Below are 17,282 nucleotides of genomic sequence, written 5' to 3'. Positions count from 1 at the left end.
TGGGTCAACTGGGAAAAGAGCCAGCTCCTCCTGGTTCAGAGCATCTCTTTTCTCGGTTTGGAGTTGGACTCAGTCTCCTGACGGCTCACCTTACGAATGAGCATGCCCAGTCGGTGCTGGCCTGTTTGAAGGTGTTCAAACAGGAAACAGCGGTTCCACTGAAACTTTTTCAGAGGCTCCTGGGGCATATGGCATCCTCGGCGGTGGCCACCCTGCTCGGGTTGATGCATATGAGGCCGCTTCAGCACTGGCTCCAGACTCGAGTCCCGAGATGGGCATGGCGCCATGGGACACATCGCGTGGTCATCACGCCAGTCTGTCACCGTCTTTTAGCCCTTGGACCGACCTCTCATTTCTATAGGCAGGTGTTCCTCTAGAACTGGTCTCCAGGTGCGTCTGGCCACGACAGATGCCTCCAAATCAGGCTGGGGCGCTGCTTGCAATGGGCATGCAGCCGCCGGCCTCTGGACAGTTCCGTGACTGCACTGGCACATCAACTGCCTCGAGTTGTTGGCAATTCTGCTCGCCCTGCGGAGGTTCCGGCCGTTGATCCAGGACAAGCACGTGTTAGTTCGGACAGACAACATGGCAACGGTAGCATATGTCAACCACCAAGGCGGTCTGCGCTCTCGTTGTATGTCACAACTCGCCCGCCATCTCCTCCTCTGGAGTCAGCAGCACGTCAAGTAGCTGCGAGCCACTCACATCCCGGGCAACCTCAACACTATAGCAGACACGCTGTCACAGCAGGTTACCCTCAGGGAAGAGTGGAGACTCCACCCTCAGATGGTCCAGTTGATTTGGAGTCGACGGGCACAGGTGGATCTGTTTGCCTCCCAAGAATCCTCCCACTGCCCGCTCTGGTATGCCCTCACCGAGGCTCCCCTCGGCATAGACACGCTGGCACACAGCTGGCCCCCTGGCCTGTGCAAATATGCGTTTCCCCCAGTGAGCCTGCTTGCACAGACCCTGTGCAAGGTCAGGGAGGACGAGGAGCAGGTCATCCTGGTAACACCCTACTGGCCCACCCAGACGTGGTTCTCAGACCTTACGCTCCTCGCGACAGCTCCCCCCTGGTGAATTCCCCTGAGGAAGGACCTTCTTTCTCAGGGATGGGGCACCCTCTGGCACCCGTGACCTGTGGTGGTAGACACGATCACTCAGGCTAGGGCCCCCTCTATTAGGCACCTGTATGCCTTTAAGTGGTGTCTGTTCGCTAAGTGGTGTTCTTCCCGACGCGAAGACCCCCAGAGATGCGCAGTTGGATCAGTGCTTTCCTTCCTGCAGGAGAGGTTGGAAGGGAGGTTGTCCCCTTCCACCTTGAAGGTGTTCGTTGCCGCCATAGCAGCACACCACGACGCAGTCGACGGTAAGTCCTTAGGGAAGCACGACCTGATCATCAAGTTCCTAAGAGGTGCCAGGAGGCTGAATCCCTCCAGACCGTGCCTCGTTCCCTCATGGGACCTCTCTGTAGTTCTTCAGGGTCTACAGAGAGCCCCCTTTGAGACTTTGCAGTCAGCCGAGCTTAAGGCACTCTCCTTGAAGACTACCCTCCTGACTGCACTCACTTCCATCAAGAGGGTAGGTGACCTGCAAACATTCCCTGTCAGCAAAACATGCCTGGAGTTCGGTCCGGGTCATGCTCATGTGATTCTGAGACCCCGACCGGGCTATGTGCCCAAGGTTCCCACCACCCCTTTTAGGAACCAGGTGGTGAACCTGCAAGTGCTGCCCCAGGAGGAGGCAGACCCAGCCTTGTCATTGCTGTGTCCGATGCTTGCTTTACGCATCTATTTGGATCGCATGCAGAGCTTTAGAATCTCTGAGCAGCTCTTTATCTGCTTTGGTGCACAGCGGAAAGGAAGCGCTGTCTCCAAGCAGAGGATTGCCCACTGGCTCATTGATGCCATAACTATGGCCCCCAGTAGGGCTACGAGCCCATTCTACCAGGGGTGTAGTGGCTTCCTGGGCCCTGGCCAGTGGTGCCTCTCTAACAGACTGTAGAGCCGAGGAGGGCAGGGCCGGGCTGGAATGACGCACGCCCTATTCCCAATCAGCCTGATGGGGCGCGCGAGGGATAAAGGCGGCGGGGACGACAGTTCGAGAGAGAGAGAGAATTGCAGGCAGCTGTACTGTGTGTTTATGGTTGTGTGTTTTTGGTTAAGTTTATTATTAAACTATTATTTATATTCTTAAGCCGGTTCTCGCCTCCTCCTTTCCACTCTACCCCCTTACACTGGTGCCGAAACCCGGGAAGGATGATGGATTCCCGTCGCAGAGTCCTCGACACTGCCATCCACCCAGGGGAGCGCTGCTGCCATCCGATGTGGGACAGAGTAGCCCAACCACCCGGACGCAGGGAACAGCCGCCGTCCGTGAGGCGAGTGCGGACGGGACTCCCCGACCGCCTGGAGCGAGGGAGCCGCTGCCGGGGGCGGAGGAGTGCTCTGCCGTCCCCCGGGAACGCAAAGGGGTCTAGAGAAGACCGCTGTCCGCGGGGGGAGGAGGGAAGTGCCTCCCCGACCGCCTGGAGTGGTAGGGCTGCTGCCAGGGGCGGAGAAGTGTCCCCACGGGACGCCGGGAACGAGGAGGGGCGTTCAGTCCGCTGGGGGTCGGAGGTCTGACTCCGGTCCACCCAGGGAGGAGCGGCTGCCATCCGCCTGAGAGGGTGGAGGAGTGATCGAGGACCACGCGACGGTGCATCAGAGAACCGGTGAGTTTCTTTTTCTCTCTCTCCCCTCTCTCTCTCTCTCTCTGTCACTCAGTGTTGGCCTTTCCCTCGCCTATTTTGTTTTGTTGTTGTTTTTCCCCTCCTGTCTCCTCGCAGGTCGAGGAAGGCGGGGATGACCCGCTGGCAGTCGGGGCGCAAGGCACGCCCCCCGGAGAGGAAGGGGGGATGTCGGGGCTCCCCGGCCTGAGGCAACGCCAGGAGGAGTGTAGAGCCGAGGAGGGCGGGGCCGGGCTGGAATGATGCACACCCGGTCCCCAATCATTCTGATGGGGTGCACAAGGGATAAAGGCGGCCAGGGACGACAGTTCAAGAGAGAGAGAATTGCAGGCAGCTGTACTGTGTGTTTATGGTTGTGTGTTTTTGGTTAAGTTTATTATTAAACTATTATTTATATTCTTAAGCCGGTTCTCTCTTCCTCCTTTCCACTCTACCCCCTTACACAGACATTTGCAGAGCAGCGGGCTGGGCAACACACAACACCTTTGCAAGGTTCTACAACCTCCGGGTGGAACCGGTTTCGTCCCAGGTAGTGGCACGCATCACAAGCGGATAAGCCCGGGATAGCCGGCCGGGTGTATCGCTTGCACATAGCGCCTTCCACCTCCTTTTGAGCTGAAGACGTGCGCCATTAATTCCCAGTAGTGTTCACAAGTTTGTTCCCTGGTTGACTTCCTTCGAGCCCTGTAGCAGTCGAGTTTTCAGAGAGGTTTGCTGCCGGCCCAGTACACGTGCTAACTACGAGTCCTGTTCTGGGGTAGGTGCTCCGCATGTGGCGGTTCCCTGTAAGGCTAACCCCATGCGATATATATCTTCCGCTAATTCGATTCCCTGTTGGCAAACTGCGTCTTGCTTGGGCAGAGCCACTCTGCCATGTCTCCATGTTTGTAATAACTCCTCTCCCATTGGGTAGGATCTACCTCGAAGACTCTCCACATGGTTGGAAAGACCATGTGACGTATCCTTCCACTTAAATACCCCTCCCTCTCTTTGGGCGAGGTGTGGTCTCCACTGTGTCTTCCCCTTGGGAGGGACACCCCCTGACTAGACCTGGTGGCCCAGTCGGATAATCCCCTTTCTTTTTTAGAGAGTGGAAAAAAGAGAAGGGGAAAAGAGGCCAGGACTGGTTAAGCCTGTCTCTATCTCTTGGGTTGTCCACTTGTCCCCAAAAAGAGCCGTTAGACACTCATAACTATGTTGGGGGAGGTTACGTGTCAACCTGGTGTGCTGGCTATGAGGCACACAGTAGTCTGCCCACCACACACTGCCAGTTCACGTAACACAGTTCAGCCAATTGTGGCGTTTCCTATAGGGACCCCTAGTGTCACTACATCGACACAATGTCGAATGAGTGACAGATAGGGAACGTCATGGTTACTTGTGTAACCTCTGTTCCCTGATGGAGGGAATGAGACGTTGTGTCCCTCCTGCCACAACGCTGAACAACCCGCTGAAATGGCCGGACCTTATATCGGCTCCTCAGCATAAAACCTGAATGAGTGGTTGCATACCAGCTCCTTTTATACCCGTATGTCCGGGGGAGTGGCATGCAAATACCACTCGCCAATTTTCATTGGCCTTTTATCAAAGACCTGAGGTGTCTCAGGCTCCCAAGTGTGACCCCTAGTGTCACTACATCGACACAATGTCTCATTCCCTCCATCAGGGAACGGAGGTTACACAAGTAACCATGACGTTTCTCACTGTGGCTGCGCCCTAAGCATTGGACTGACATCTTCAGTAGCTCATTACACTGTTGCTGCTTTTCACATCACCACTCAATAAATAAATAAACAAACATTCCAAGCAGAGGCAGCATGGCTTGGCAACTCCTGTCATAACCATAAATCACTCCAATAAACACGCCTGACTCGGACTGGACATGACTCCCATGCCTTTGATAAATGGACACAGGTTTAGTCCAGGACTGCAGTTATGAGCCAAGTAGACACAAAGGTCAACAATCAGAGGAGAAGTGTTCCACATTAAATTAGGGATTTAACATAACTAGTTACTTTTATTCAACCTAGTCTCATAGAATGAACTACATTTTTGCAAACTGACTTTTACATGCCGAATTCTATGTTTTGCCGCAGTTTCCTGGTGAAATGTACACTAGAGGTGCTTTAACAATGGTGTGTTTTATTCACTTTCACACAAATCACGAGTACAACGGCTGATTATGACTTCATAAACACTATTTTTTCGCTTTTTACTCACACACTGCTATGTTATGATATCGAAACACTTTTACTATAACACATCATTTGAAAAACTATACATTTTAATGCTTGTATTACTGACCCACTTACATTTACACACTTATTCCATTGTGATTAGCTTGCGCGGTAGCTCAAATGATAGACTGGGTTAGAGACCAGACAAAGCTGACACATGAGACAAGAGTGTCACGTAAGTGACAGGAAATTATGTGGTTGCTTCGGAAAATGTGCTTTTCTTGTCGCATTTGCTTTTGGATCACTATTGGTTAGGTTTAGGTTAAAGTTTTAGGTTAGGGAGGTACATTTTACTCATTTAAACCAGCATCTAATATTCACCTCCCTTGTCTGAGTACGACACCATTTCAGTCACTTTTGGCGCCCCCTACTGAACAATTCACTGAGAAACTGCAGTGAAACGTGTAATGAAGCACGGGATTTTTTTAAATATTTTTTATTTTGCCACAGTCACAGTATTCATGAGATCAGACTGTTTTTATTAGGAGTAACACATTAACACGATAAGGTAACATGATTATTTTTTTTTAAGTAACACTTCCTAAAACTGCACACACACACACACACACACACACACACAATGAAATTTAATAAAACATAATGGAGGAAAAAAAAAAAAACTCCAATGATTCCACTGATGCCACATTGCTATTTTGTTTTAGAAACTCAATTAATTCGGTTTAGACATAATCACAGCAGCATTTCATATTTCTGCCTTTGCTTGAGTCAAATGCTCATGTGTTAGACCCCACAGAAACAGTAGACAGCAGCCGTCAACATTAGCTACACCCCTGTTAATCACCAAAAACATAAAAAAATAAATAAAATAAAAAAAAACCCTAAAGGAACATCTTTCAGACTTCAGGAAGTTAATAAAATGCTGACAAGGATGATTTTTTCCAAAGTTTTCTTCCTAAGTACTGTAAATAAAATTAAGAATGCATTACTGGTAATCATTTCTTTAATGTCACCATTAACTGCCTTGATGTGCACAGTTTTTTTAGTGTGTTGACGTACAGTATTTCCTACTGAAACAAGAAGTTGGGGCGGGACATGTTGAACAGCTCGTCCCAATAGGCTTTAGCTTACATTGCAGTCTGGCAAAGCCACACTCATACCCCTGTCCACCAGAGAAACAGATCAATATTTAAGTCATTTTCTATCATAAATTATCCTCCCTGTCCAGTAGGGGGCAATATGCATGAAGAATGTGAATCACCAAAAACAGAAGAGGGAGAAAGTGAAACTGAAGGAAAAAATACTTCAATATTGACCTGTTTCTCACGCACACCTATCATATTGCTTCAGAAGACATGGATTAAACCACAGGAGTCATCTGGAGTACTTTTATTTTGACCTGATGTGATTTTTGGAGCTCCAAAACTTTGGCACCCATTCACTTGCATTGCATGGACCTACAGAGCTGAAATATTCTTCTAAAAATCTTCATTTGTGTTCTGCAGAATAAAAAAACATCTAGGATGGTATGATGGTGAATAAATGATGAGAGAATTTTCATTTTTGAGTGAACTATCACTTTAAGATATATTTGCATTTAAAATATAACTTTTCTCAAAATTGCAGTTTGGCACTGATAATATTTGGTAGGGTAGGTTAATACAAATATGAAATACAAATATTAATCTTGGACTGGGACGTAATTTAACTGCAACCACAATACAAAGTTGAGAAATGCAAACGTGTTTTGTGCTTGCTGGGATGTTTTTTTTTATTATTATTTTTTTTTTTGGATTATGCATCCACATAAACATCCTAAAAGCTGTTCTCAGTAATTTTACAGTTTTACCACACAGCTGCATGCATCATCATTCCAAAACTATTTTGTTTTAATGCATCCGCTACACTATGACGAAGAATCATCGTGTTCACAACATACAAAATTAATTAATGCTAATCAATACAATGTTCCATGCAATCATTCTTCCACAATGGAAAAAAGCTTCATCATATAAGGTCAGTTCATATAAACGCTCTGTCAGCTGTTTCAGCAATGAACATCTAATTGTCGTACATTTGTGCTTGATTTGTCTAACAATACACATTAGTCATCACGCATCAGGCTCAAACGCAGGTATGGCAGAAGTGACCCTGCATTTGGACCAGTTCGTCTGCAGTGAAGTTTGTGGTGTCCATTGGGACTGTTGTGGGAACTGTGTAATATGAGTATGACATATTAGTTGACAGCTGTGAGGTCTGCATCAGCACTGGGCCTGCAAGAATGCAACTCAGTACAGTAAATACAAAATAACATTCTGATCATAAAATATACTACTGTACGTCCTGGTAACAGAAAACATGTAAAAGACATAGGTAGACATACTCAAATACACTAGAATGCTTTGGCCGTATCAGTTAGTCGCTGTGTGGAAAACAACACAATGCTGGATCCATTCAACCTTGAACACATTGCACATAAATCAGATTTGCTTTTCAAATGTAATCTTTAAGACTGATTAACTGCACCGTCATTTTGTTAGTAATGCAATCTGATCTATTTGTTCAAACAGTATTGTCAATATCCAGTGTATCTACACTGGTTGCCACAGTAATGACTTGAACGTCCGAATTATGCCATACTGTATGTGTCTATGGCAGAAATGTAAGCGCAGTGTAGTTCTAGCGGGAAGACTAGCAGCTGTACATCATCGCACCATTAGCAAGGTAACTCCTAGCCAATCACATGTAAGCCATTGCCTTATAAGTCTGCTCACAATCTATCACATTGCTGTTTCAGTGTGTACTAACATGGCAACCTCCACCACCCCACTGCCACCAGTTGAGTCCCGTCCTGCACGGGAATAGGCTCCTCGCCCCTGCCTCCTAACTCCGGCAGGATCTGATGGTTCTGAGTACAACAACTTCGGACTGCCAGACGGGGCTTACGCCAAAGAGAAATATTACATTCCTGTTTTATATTCATCAAATAAACGTAATCTAAAACTTTTCTCAAATCTGCGAGTCTTCCTGATAGAAATAGTATGAGTAGTATGGTGGTATGCCATTTGAAACTCAGCCTTTCTCTGTCAGTGTGGGAAGAGGACGCAAAACTCAAAATTTTGCACTACTTTGCACTATTTCAAAATTCACTATACATACTGTACATATACACGTCACGACCAGAATGACGATAAAACTACTAAAAATCAAAATTCAATTTTTGCTCTAATTGTAAACTATGTGGCATCTGCTATAGTGAATATTGAATGTGCGAGCAATTTCAGACTCATTTACATCATTTCTATGGCAACCGATGTAGATATATTGGATATTGTCAACACTGTCTGAACAAATGGATCAGCATACACGTCGTGACCCAAATGATGATAAATCTACTAAACACCCAGTCCAAAAATCCCCCATGTTTGAAAAAACAAATGAATTTTGTTTTTTTTATATTTACACTACAAACAAACAGATTTGAGTCAAATGTATAAAAAAAGTTGCTGCCTGTCTGAATAAAACCAATGTTTCATTGCATTTTTGAAACAATTAGTGTTTTGTATTCTGAACAGTGAACAACAACATCAAAACCCAGAAGAAAGTTTGTTTGTTAGCACATCCATCCACACAGATGTGTGCGTAAACCAACATCTGGTGCGACAGTCACTTGAGGCACGGCGTGGCGTAACAGTGCTGATTAACATGTTGACAAGTTCAAGCAGACAGCCTGAGTGTCACGACTCTTGTGGGGTAAGAAAGGGAAGGAGTGGGAGATATTTGGGGCAATAATTCTGAGCTGTTAAATCAGCATGGTCCGCACAGCCTCTTCGAAACACCTCTGAGTGAACGGAATTGCTCAGGAACGGCCAAAAAGCACAAACGTTGACTTGAAAGTGCCATTTGTGACTCTAAGCACTCATTTCCCCCAATAATGAAGATAATGACAATGTTTGTTTGGGCTCACGGTGGCTAAAGAAGTGACATCATGTCTGGATGGTTTTCTCACCATTAAAGAGCACACGGGCACAGAAGCTCTCGCAATGCAAAGCGCCAAGGTCATTTAGGGTTATTAACCTTTGATTTTAACTTTGGATAAAACAAAAAGCTTTCTTGAGAGATCTGATGTTGGTCCTCTGGTGTGAAACGCACACTCCCAGCCTCCATGTCTACTAGGGGTTTTGTTCGCACCGTCAGTGTTTTAGGCAATGGGAGCCTGGGACTCCAGTCAAGGGGCAATAAAAATAAAGTAAGTATGATGGGCTCACCACATGGCCAGGGATTTAGGGAGGACGGCGGTCCTGGGAACTTCTGGAATGAGAGGAGAGACCCTATTCATAAAACAATCGCCAACATGGTTGAGTGTTCACCATAACTGGGTGAAATAGTAGCCAAGCTCACAGTCAAAACATAAACAAAGACTTAAAATGCTGGCAGGGAAGGGGGCATTGGATGTGTAATTGCTGAGAGAAGAATAGACATGCCATGTCTATATTGCAGTATGTTTATGTACTGTCCTTTATGATCTTATGATTTGAATATTAAATACTAGAAATACTTACAAAGAAAATCCTCTGGTGTTTCTTTAACTTAGGGCACATTCATGTCCCAGTGGGGTTGATTCAAAATTGTTTTATTTTGTTGTTGTTGTACTGAATTGGAAACTTTTTACCAGGCCCTCATCATTTACTTTTGGTACTTTTTAAATGCCTTTTATGTGCTTTACTGTCCCAGACGTTCAATATTAAACTATGAAAATGTAAATCGTTGCATATTTAAAACTATGATCATCTAAGCAAAGAGTGATAAACATGAATAAACATAAACCAATATTCACTGGTTTTAAAAGTTAGTGTACTTGTTAACCAAGTGGACAAAGGTGTCAATGAAGAGCATGCTTGAGATGAAATATGAGACAAATTAGTTTTTAAAGAAAACAAAAAAATTCAAGGTAAATATCAGGGTTCCCACTCTTTTCAACCAATGATTTTCCATGACTTGAAAGCTTATTTCCATGCCCAAACATTTAGCCTTTCATTCTGAAAATGGCACTGAAATCACATAGAGGAAGTGACCCAATTAAGCCCACCCAAATCTAAATTTTACATGTTTTCTTATAGAAGTGTTAACAGCCTTCAAATAAAGTGAGAATTAAATCAAAGATTAATCTCTCATCTAAACACTCATGTTATGTTTTGTCATAAACTGACAAAATTAAGTTACTTTATTTTACTGAAAACATGAAAAGTCTAGAGTGGGCTTATACGGAACATGAGTACCACTTAAGCCCACATGTGTTATTAACCCTTTAAAACCCGAAGCTAAAAATAGGTCATTTTAACATATTTTGGTTTTTTGACAGTAAAATTCTAACACAATGTGCTATCTTCAAGTACAAGGTGTCCTTTTTTTCAGAAAACAAATAGCTTTCAATATATTACAGTTATTGGCCATTACTGTGGGAATGGGGAATAGATTTTACTGAAAAAATCAGAAAACACATGAACCAAACAATCTAACACTTCAAACTTGAAAATTGAACTATAATACATATGTACAAGTCTTTTCTCCCCAATCTGGAATGCCCAATTCCCAATGCGCTCTAGGTCCTCGTGGTGGCGTAGTGACTCGCCTCAATCCGGGTGGCGGAGGACGAATCCCAGTTGCCTCCGCGTCTGAGACCGTCAATCCGCACATCTTATCACGTGGCTTGTTGAGCGCGTTACCGTGGAGACCTAGCGCGTGGGAGGCTTCACGCTACTCTCCGCGGCATCCATGCACAACTCGCCACGCGCCCCACCGAGAGCGAGAACCACATTATAGCGACCAGGAGGAGGCTACCCTATGTGACTCTACCCTCCCTAGCAACCAGGCCAATTGGTTGCTTAGGCAGCCTGAATGGAGTCACTCAGCATGCCCTAGATTCGAACTTGCAACTCCAGGTGTGGTAGTCAGTGTCTTTACTCACTAAGCTACCCAGACCCCCTGTACAAGTCTTTTTTGTCATACTGGGTTTCACAATTTTCACTCAGGAGCCTTTTTACACCCTAGTATCTCCAGGCATTTTTGCACCCTCCCCTCCAGTTTCTCAAATGTGGTGCTCTCTGAAGCAGTTCCTATCTAATTGTAAGCATAGGCCCACATCACACTCCTGGCACTTCAATGGGGTGCTCCTTTTGCATCGTGTGCAACGACGACGCCCCATGCTGGCCCTCTGTGATACGTCCTGAACGTCACTCACAGGAACAGGCAGATGATTGCAGCTCCTCTCTTTGGGGCTACCATCCAGGGTAACGCCTTTGAGCTGAGCAGCCAGCAGCTCCTGGAAGTGTTGCCTTGTCATGGGCTTGTCCTGGTGGATGGCACACAGCTCTTTGTGTATAATGAAACTGTTGGTCACCACAATGCCCAGGAAGTGCTGGAAAATGGTCATGCACCACTTCTGTGTTTTACGGTGCACCGACTTTGTTCCCAGCATCTGGTCAGAGGTGTCAACTCCCCCATGTACTTATTGTACTGTCCAACTGCTGTGGGCCTGGTAACAGGGACCCTCTGTTTTTGCCCATCCTCTGTTGTCTACCACCTCAGCACAGTCTCCCAACTGTACACTGTGTGGACATTTGTGCACATGGAGACCTCCCTTGTGTCCATCCACTTCACAAACAAAAGGTCATCATCTCTGATCCATCGGATGGAGCCTCTTGGTGACCTTTTGTTCAAGGCATTTTCTTTGGTGGAAGGAACACCAGCACTTCCTTCATGAGAAGTCCCACATGCACCAAATCCCAGCTGATGCAGGTGCCAAAAGAGGAGAGGGCTTGTGTAAAAACTGTCACAGTAAATAACATAGCCTGACCTCAGGTAGTCTCTGATCACCAGTGATGTGACAACAAAAAAGACAGGCCTTTCCCTGATGAAATTAAATGTTAGCTATGAAATTAACCTTAGCAAGACAAAGGAGTCAGACATTTTATAGCAAAAATGTCATTTCCATCAACATCAGCTCGACCACAGAATTCTATTAAACAAAATATAGTATTTAAGATGTGCTGGTGGGTATGTGGTGGGAAGTTTCATCATATTCAGGGGGGGAAAAGAGACACAAATGACATAAATCTCCTGTGATGCAGGCACATACACTGTTGGACATTGTATCAAATGTAATAACCAGTTAAGAGTCTGACATTTTTTATCAGACTTTCTAGAAATCTACATTGCTAAAAGTGCCCAAAGTTCAAGGAACACACAAACAATGATAATTACCCCTTTACTGCTAACTGTTTGAATTTAATAGTGTGCCAATAATGCAGTGTTGTCTATTTACAGTATTTATTGGCATTGGGGAATGCAAACAGGTTTAACATACGATGAAAATTTTGTGAAATCCAGCCCTTAGAAACAACTTAAACATCTCAAATTTCACAAAGCTGACATATGTAATTTGAAGAACAGCTCAGGGGAAGGAATGCAAAATGAGCAGAAGGCTTCCTAAACAGTTTTGGCAGCTTTTCTATAAATCAAAATGACACAAAATAAAAATTGGGAACTAAATGTTTTGAAGCTGACAAATCATTCTAAAACAAAGTCAAGCATCCCCAGTTGCTCATACTTGGCGTGATTTGAACAAAACCTTAACCACAAGTCTTATATTTCAGATTGTGCTGTTACTTTCCTAAGTGATCTGACTTGCGATTTTCACCTGGAGAAATCAGAAGTGAGTGGAAAACAAATATTGGCAGCAAATCCTGTAAGTTAAACTAAAACAGTGCAAGCTATAATTCTCCATAACCCACACCTGCTGGGTGATGTCATATTAGTGGACAACCAGGGGAAAACCAGGTTCATACAGTATATAGAGTACGTGTGATAATTGTGTATAAACAAACATGGAATGTTGAAGGTAGAAGGGGAAGATTTAATTCAGCTAAATAATAACAACTTAAATTTCGGACTGAAGCATCCAGTGACCAGTGGCTATCAAGATTCATTAGTCAATAAATCATCATAAAAGAATCATAAAACTGGTCAAAATGACTTGTGCACCATATCTCAAGTCTGAAGCTAAATGATAGCTTTGATTTAGGAACAAATACAAATTTAAAGGGATTGTTCACCCAAAAATGACAATTCTGTCATCAGTGAACATTTACTCACACTCATGCCGTTCCAAACCCATATGACTTTCTTTTTTCAGTGGAACACAAAAGTTGATGTTAAGCAGAGTGTTAGCCTCTATCTCCATTCACTTTCAATGCATCTTTTCTCAATTCAATAATTTGCAATATTGTGTAGGTCCTCCTCATGCCACCAAAACAGCGCCAACCCGCATCTCAGAATAGCATTCTGAGATGATATTCTTCTCACCACAATTGTACAGAGCGGTTATCTGAGTTACTGTAGACTTTGTCAGTTTGAACCTGTCTGGCCATTCTCCGTTGACCTCTCTCATCAACAAGGTGTTTTCATCCACAGAACTGCCGCTCACTGGATGTTTTTTGTTTTTGGCACCATTCTGAGTAAATTCTAGAGACTGTTGTGTGTGAAAATCCCAGGAGATCAGCAGTTATACAAATACTCAATCCAGCCCATCTGGCTCTAACAAACATGCCATGGTCCAAAACACTGAGATAAAATTTTTTCCCCATTCTGATGGTTGATGTGAACATTAACTGAAGCTCCTGACCCGTATCTGCATGATTTTATGCACTGCACTGCTGCCACACGATTGGCTGATTAGATAATCGCATGGATGATTGTTAGTGCCAGATGGGCTGGTTTGAGTATTTCTGTAACTGCTGATCTCCTGGGAGTTTCACACACAACAGTCTCTAGAATTTACTCCAAATGGTGCCAAAAACAAAAAACATCCAGTGAGGGGCAGTTCTGTGGATGGAAACGCCTTGTTGATGAGAGAGGTCAACAGAGAATGGCCAGACTGGTTTGAACTGACAAACTCTACGGTAACTCAGATAACCGTTCTGTACAATTGTGGTGAGAAGAATGTAATCTCAGAATGCTATTCTGAGACGCGGGTTGGCGCTGTTTTGGCAACACGAGGGGGACCTACATAATATTAGGCAGGTGGTTTTAATGTTGTGGCTGATCGGTGTATTTAGTTAGATGTTATGTGTTCCATGGAAGAAAGAAAGTCAACAGTGTTAGAACCTTATGAGGTTGAGTAAATGATAATGGTATTTTAATTTTTTGGTGAACTATCCCTTTAAGTCATTATTTAAGGGGTGAATAAAAAAAGGTGAGATGTACAGTATGATTGATTTGTTGTGCAGAATAATTGGTAAATTGTTAAGTTTCCGGGGTTCACCTCTAAGGCCAAAAGCTGCTCAGGCCAAGTTATGTTGCTGTGAGAAATGAATGGTAAAAGGCCATGACTAACACAAACAGCCTGGCAAAGCACTCTGAAAGAAGCAAGAGAAAACAAACACTGTAAAGCAGAAAAAAACAAACAAACAAACAAACAAAAAAAAAAAACAGCTCATTATGATGTGTGTAAGCACTGTTGCCTTTGATTAGACATCATATAGGTCTTGGAGAATCTCTTTTCAGGTCTCACATCCCTCCAGAGCATAACGGTGATAAACGCTAACGGTGATAAACGCCTTGAACTTTTGTGAACAAAATCAACAAAAATCTTCACTTATATATATATATATATATATATAAATTAATGCGCAATGAAAGTGAATGGTGACTGATGCTAACATTCTGCCTAACATCAGGTTTGGTAAATGATGGCACAATTGTAATTTTTTCTCTCCATTTACCCCTGCTGTCCTTGTTGGACCACCATGAACAAACTCCACTTAGGTGAGAAGCTACATTACATCTCTGACACACAGGACTAATATTTAAACAGACCCCTTCTGGCCCAGAAAACTAAAAGGAAAAAGAAAATAAGGCTGCTTTATGACAATGCCAGTTTCTCTGTGTTATTTTCTAAATGTTTTTTGATTTACTGTAAGTCTGCTCTTACCTCATCCCATTTTACAGCTGAGGATAAAAAAACAGCATCTACTGCCAAATCATGATCCCATCCACATAACATCGAAGGAAAAGCTTGGCTGCCAATCCAAAATTTTCATTTGAAGTGTCTATGCTTTAAATAAGAGTAAAAGATCATGGTTTGCACTAAAATGACACCCTAAGTATCTGATGTTTGCCTGTTTCTATCTTATTCATTACTAAGAGGAAACGCATCTGGACAGGCGTAGTGCTTTGGCAAAGGCAAGTGTCCTTGTTTACTTTCTTAAGACATGTGAACAATTCTTCAATGTAGGTTATTCTAAAGAAGAAAAAAAAATGTCTTTGTAATTATAATATCATAAAAAATGTTTTGTTGTTGAGGGTTGTCTGGGGTTGTTGAACTCCAACAATTACACAAAAACACCCATACGACTTGTGTGCTTTGCCGTTGTTACGATACCAAAATTTCAGTAGTCTGTAAAAAATACCAGTAAAATTTAATAATTCTCTGTATCAATTTCAATAGGTAATATGCGATTGAACACTCTTTTAACCTATTTAACAAAGTAAAAGCATGTGTTATCTGTTTCATGCTTTAAAGTTTAACTCAATTTTATAATCAAAATAGTGTCTAATAAAATTCATTAAATAAATACAACCCCAATTCCCAAAAAGTTGGGACAGTATAAAAATGCTAATAAAAACAAAAAGGAGTGATTTGTAAATTATATTCACCCTTTGCTATATTGAAAGCACCACAACTACACATTATATGATGTTTTACCTTGTGAATTTCATAGTTTTTTTGGTTTTATTTAAATGTACAGTAATATAAAATCAGATGATTGCAACATGCTCAAAAAAGGTTGAGACAGGGGAAATTTAAGACTAATGACAAATAAGTTGATGTGAAACAGGAGATGTTAAACAGGTGAGGCAATCGTGTCATAGTATATAGGGAGCCTCCAAAAACAGCCTAGTCCTTCAAGAGCAAGGATCATTTGAGACTTGTCAATTTGCCAACAGATGCTTCAGCAAATAATCCAGCACTGTGAGAACAATGTTCCCCAAAGACCGATTGGAAGGATTTTGGGCATTTCACCCTCTATAGTGCACAATATAGTTAAATGATTCAAGGAACATGGTCAAATCTCGGTGCGTAAAGGGCAAGACGAAAACTACTTCTGAATGCGCATGATCTCTGATCCCTCAGATGTCACATCTTAAAAAATGTCATTCATCTGTAATGGATATCATGAACATGGGCTTGGGATAACTTTAGTAAACCTTTGTAAGTCAACACTATTCGCCGCTGCATCCACAGATGCAAGTTAAGACTTTACTAAGTAAAGGAGAAGCCATACATCAACACTGACCAGAAGCGCTGCAGACTTCTCTGGGCTGGGTCTCATCTTAGATGGAAAGTAGAACAGTGGAACTGTGTTTTTTGGTCCAATGAGTCCACATTTCATATAGTTTTTGAGAAACACAGCCGTTCGTGTTCTCCGGGACAAAAAGGAAAAGGGCCATCCACACTGCTATGAGTGTCAGGTCCAAAAGCCAGTGTTTGTATGGGCCAGGGGTGTGTCAGTGCCCATGGCATGGGTAACTCGCACATCTGTGAGGGCACCATTAATGCAGACAGATATGTACAAATTTTGGAGCAGCATATACTGCTATCCAGCACCATCTTTTCCAGGAACGTCCCGGCATTTTCAGCAGGACAACTTCAAACCCAATACTGGCCGAATAAGCAGAGAGTGCGGGTGCTTGATTGGCATGCCTGCAGTCCTGACCATCTCCAACTGAGAATGTGTGGTGCATTATGAAGTGCACAATACGGCAATGAAGACCCTGTATAATTGTGCATTTGTAGACCTACATAATGGATAAAGGGGGGAAAATTCCACTTTTTAAACTTAACAAACTTGTGTCTTCAGTGCCTAAATGCTTAATAAGTGTTATTATAATAAATGGTGATGTTTTACAGTGGTAAACACTCGACTGTCACACCTTTTTTGGAGCATGTTGCAATCATCTGATTTAAAATTACTGTACATTAAAAAAAACAAACAATGAAATTCACAAGGTAAAACATCATATAATGTGTAGTTGTGGTGCTTTCAATATAGCAAAGGCTAAATATAATATACAAATCACTCCTTTTTGTTTTTATTAGCATTTTTCATACTGTCCCAACTTTTTCGGAATTGGGATTGTAATTAAGCAAATTAAATAAAACAATTACTTTTCAGCATACCACTGCATTTAGTTTTTTATTATAAAATATATATTTATTTTGTAAAGATCTTCACAGCATAATCAAAAACACAACATTGGTCTAATTTTTGTCCAATAAAGAGAAAAATAAAGTTTAT

General features: G+C 43.2%; 1 protein-coding gene across 1 annotated transcript in view; it reads right to left on the bottom strand.

The window, feature by feature from the left end:
• Positions 1-17,282, bottom strand: part of LOC127439788 (ras-specific guanine nucleotide-releasing factor RalGPS1) — a 173,094-nt gene that overhangs the window by 61,844 nt on the left and 93,968 nt on the right.

This window comes from Myxocyprinus asiaticus, chromosome 4, assembly GCF_019703515.2.
Source record: "Myxocyprinus asiaticus isolate MX2 ecotype Aquarium Trade chromosome 4, UBuf_Myxa_2, whole genome shotgun sequence".
Lineage (NCBI taxonomy): Eukaryota > Metazoa > Chordata > Actinopteri > Cypriniformes > Catostomidae > Myxocyprinus > Myxocyprinus asiaticus.
This window is presented reverse-complemented; position numbering and strand designations above follow the sequence as displayed.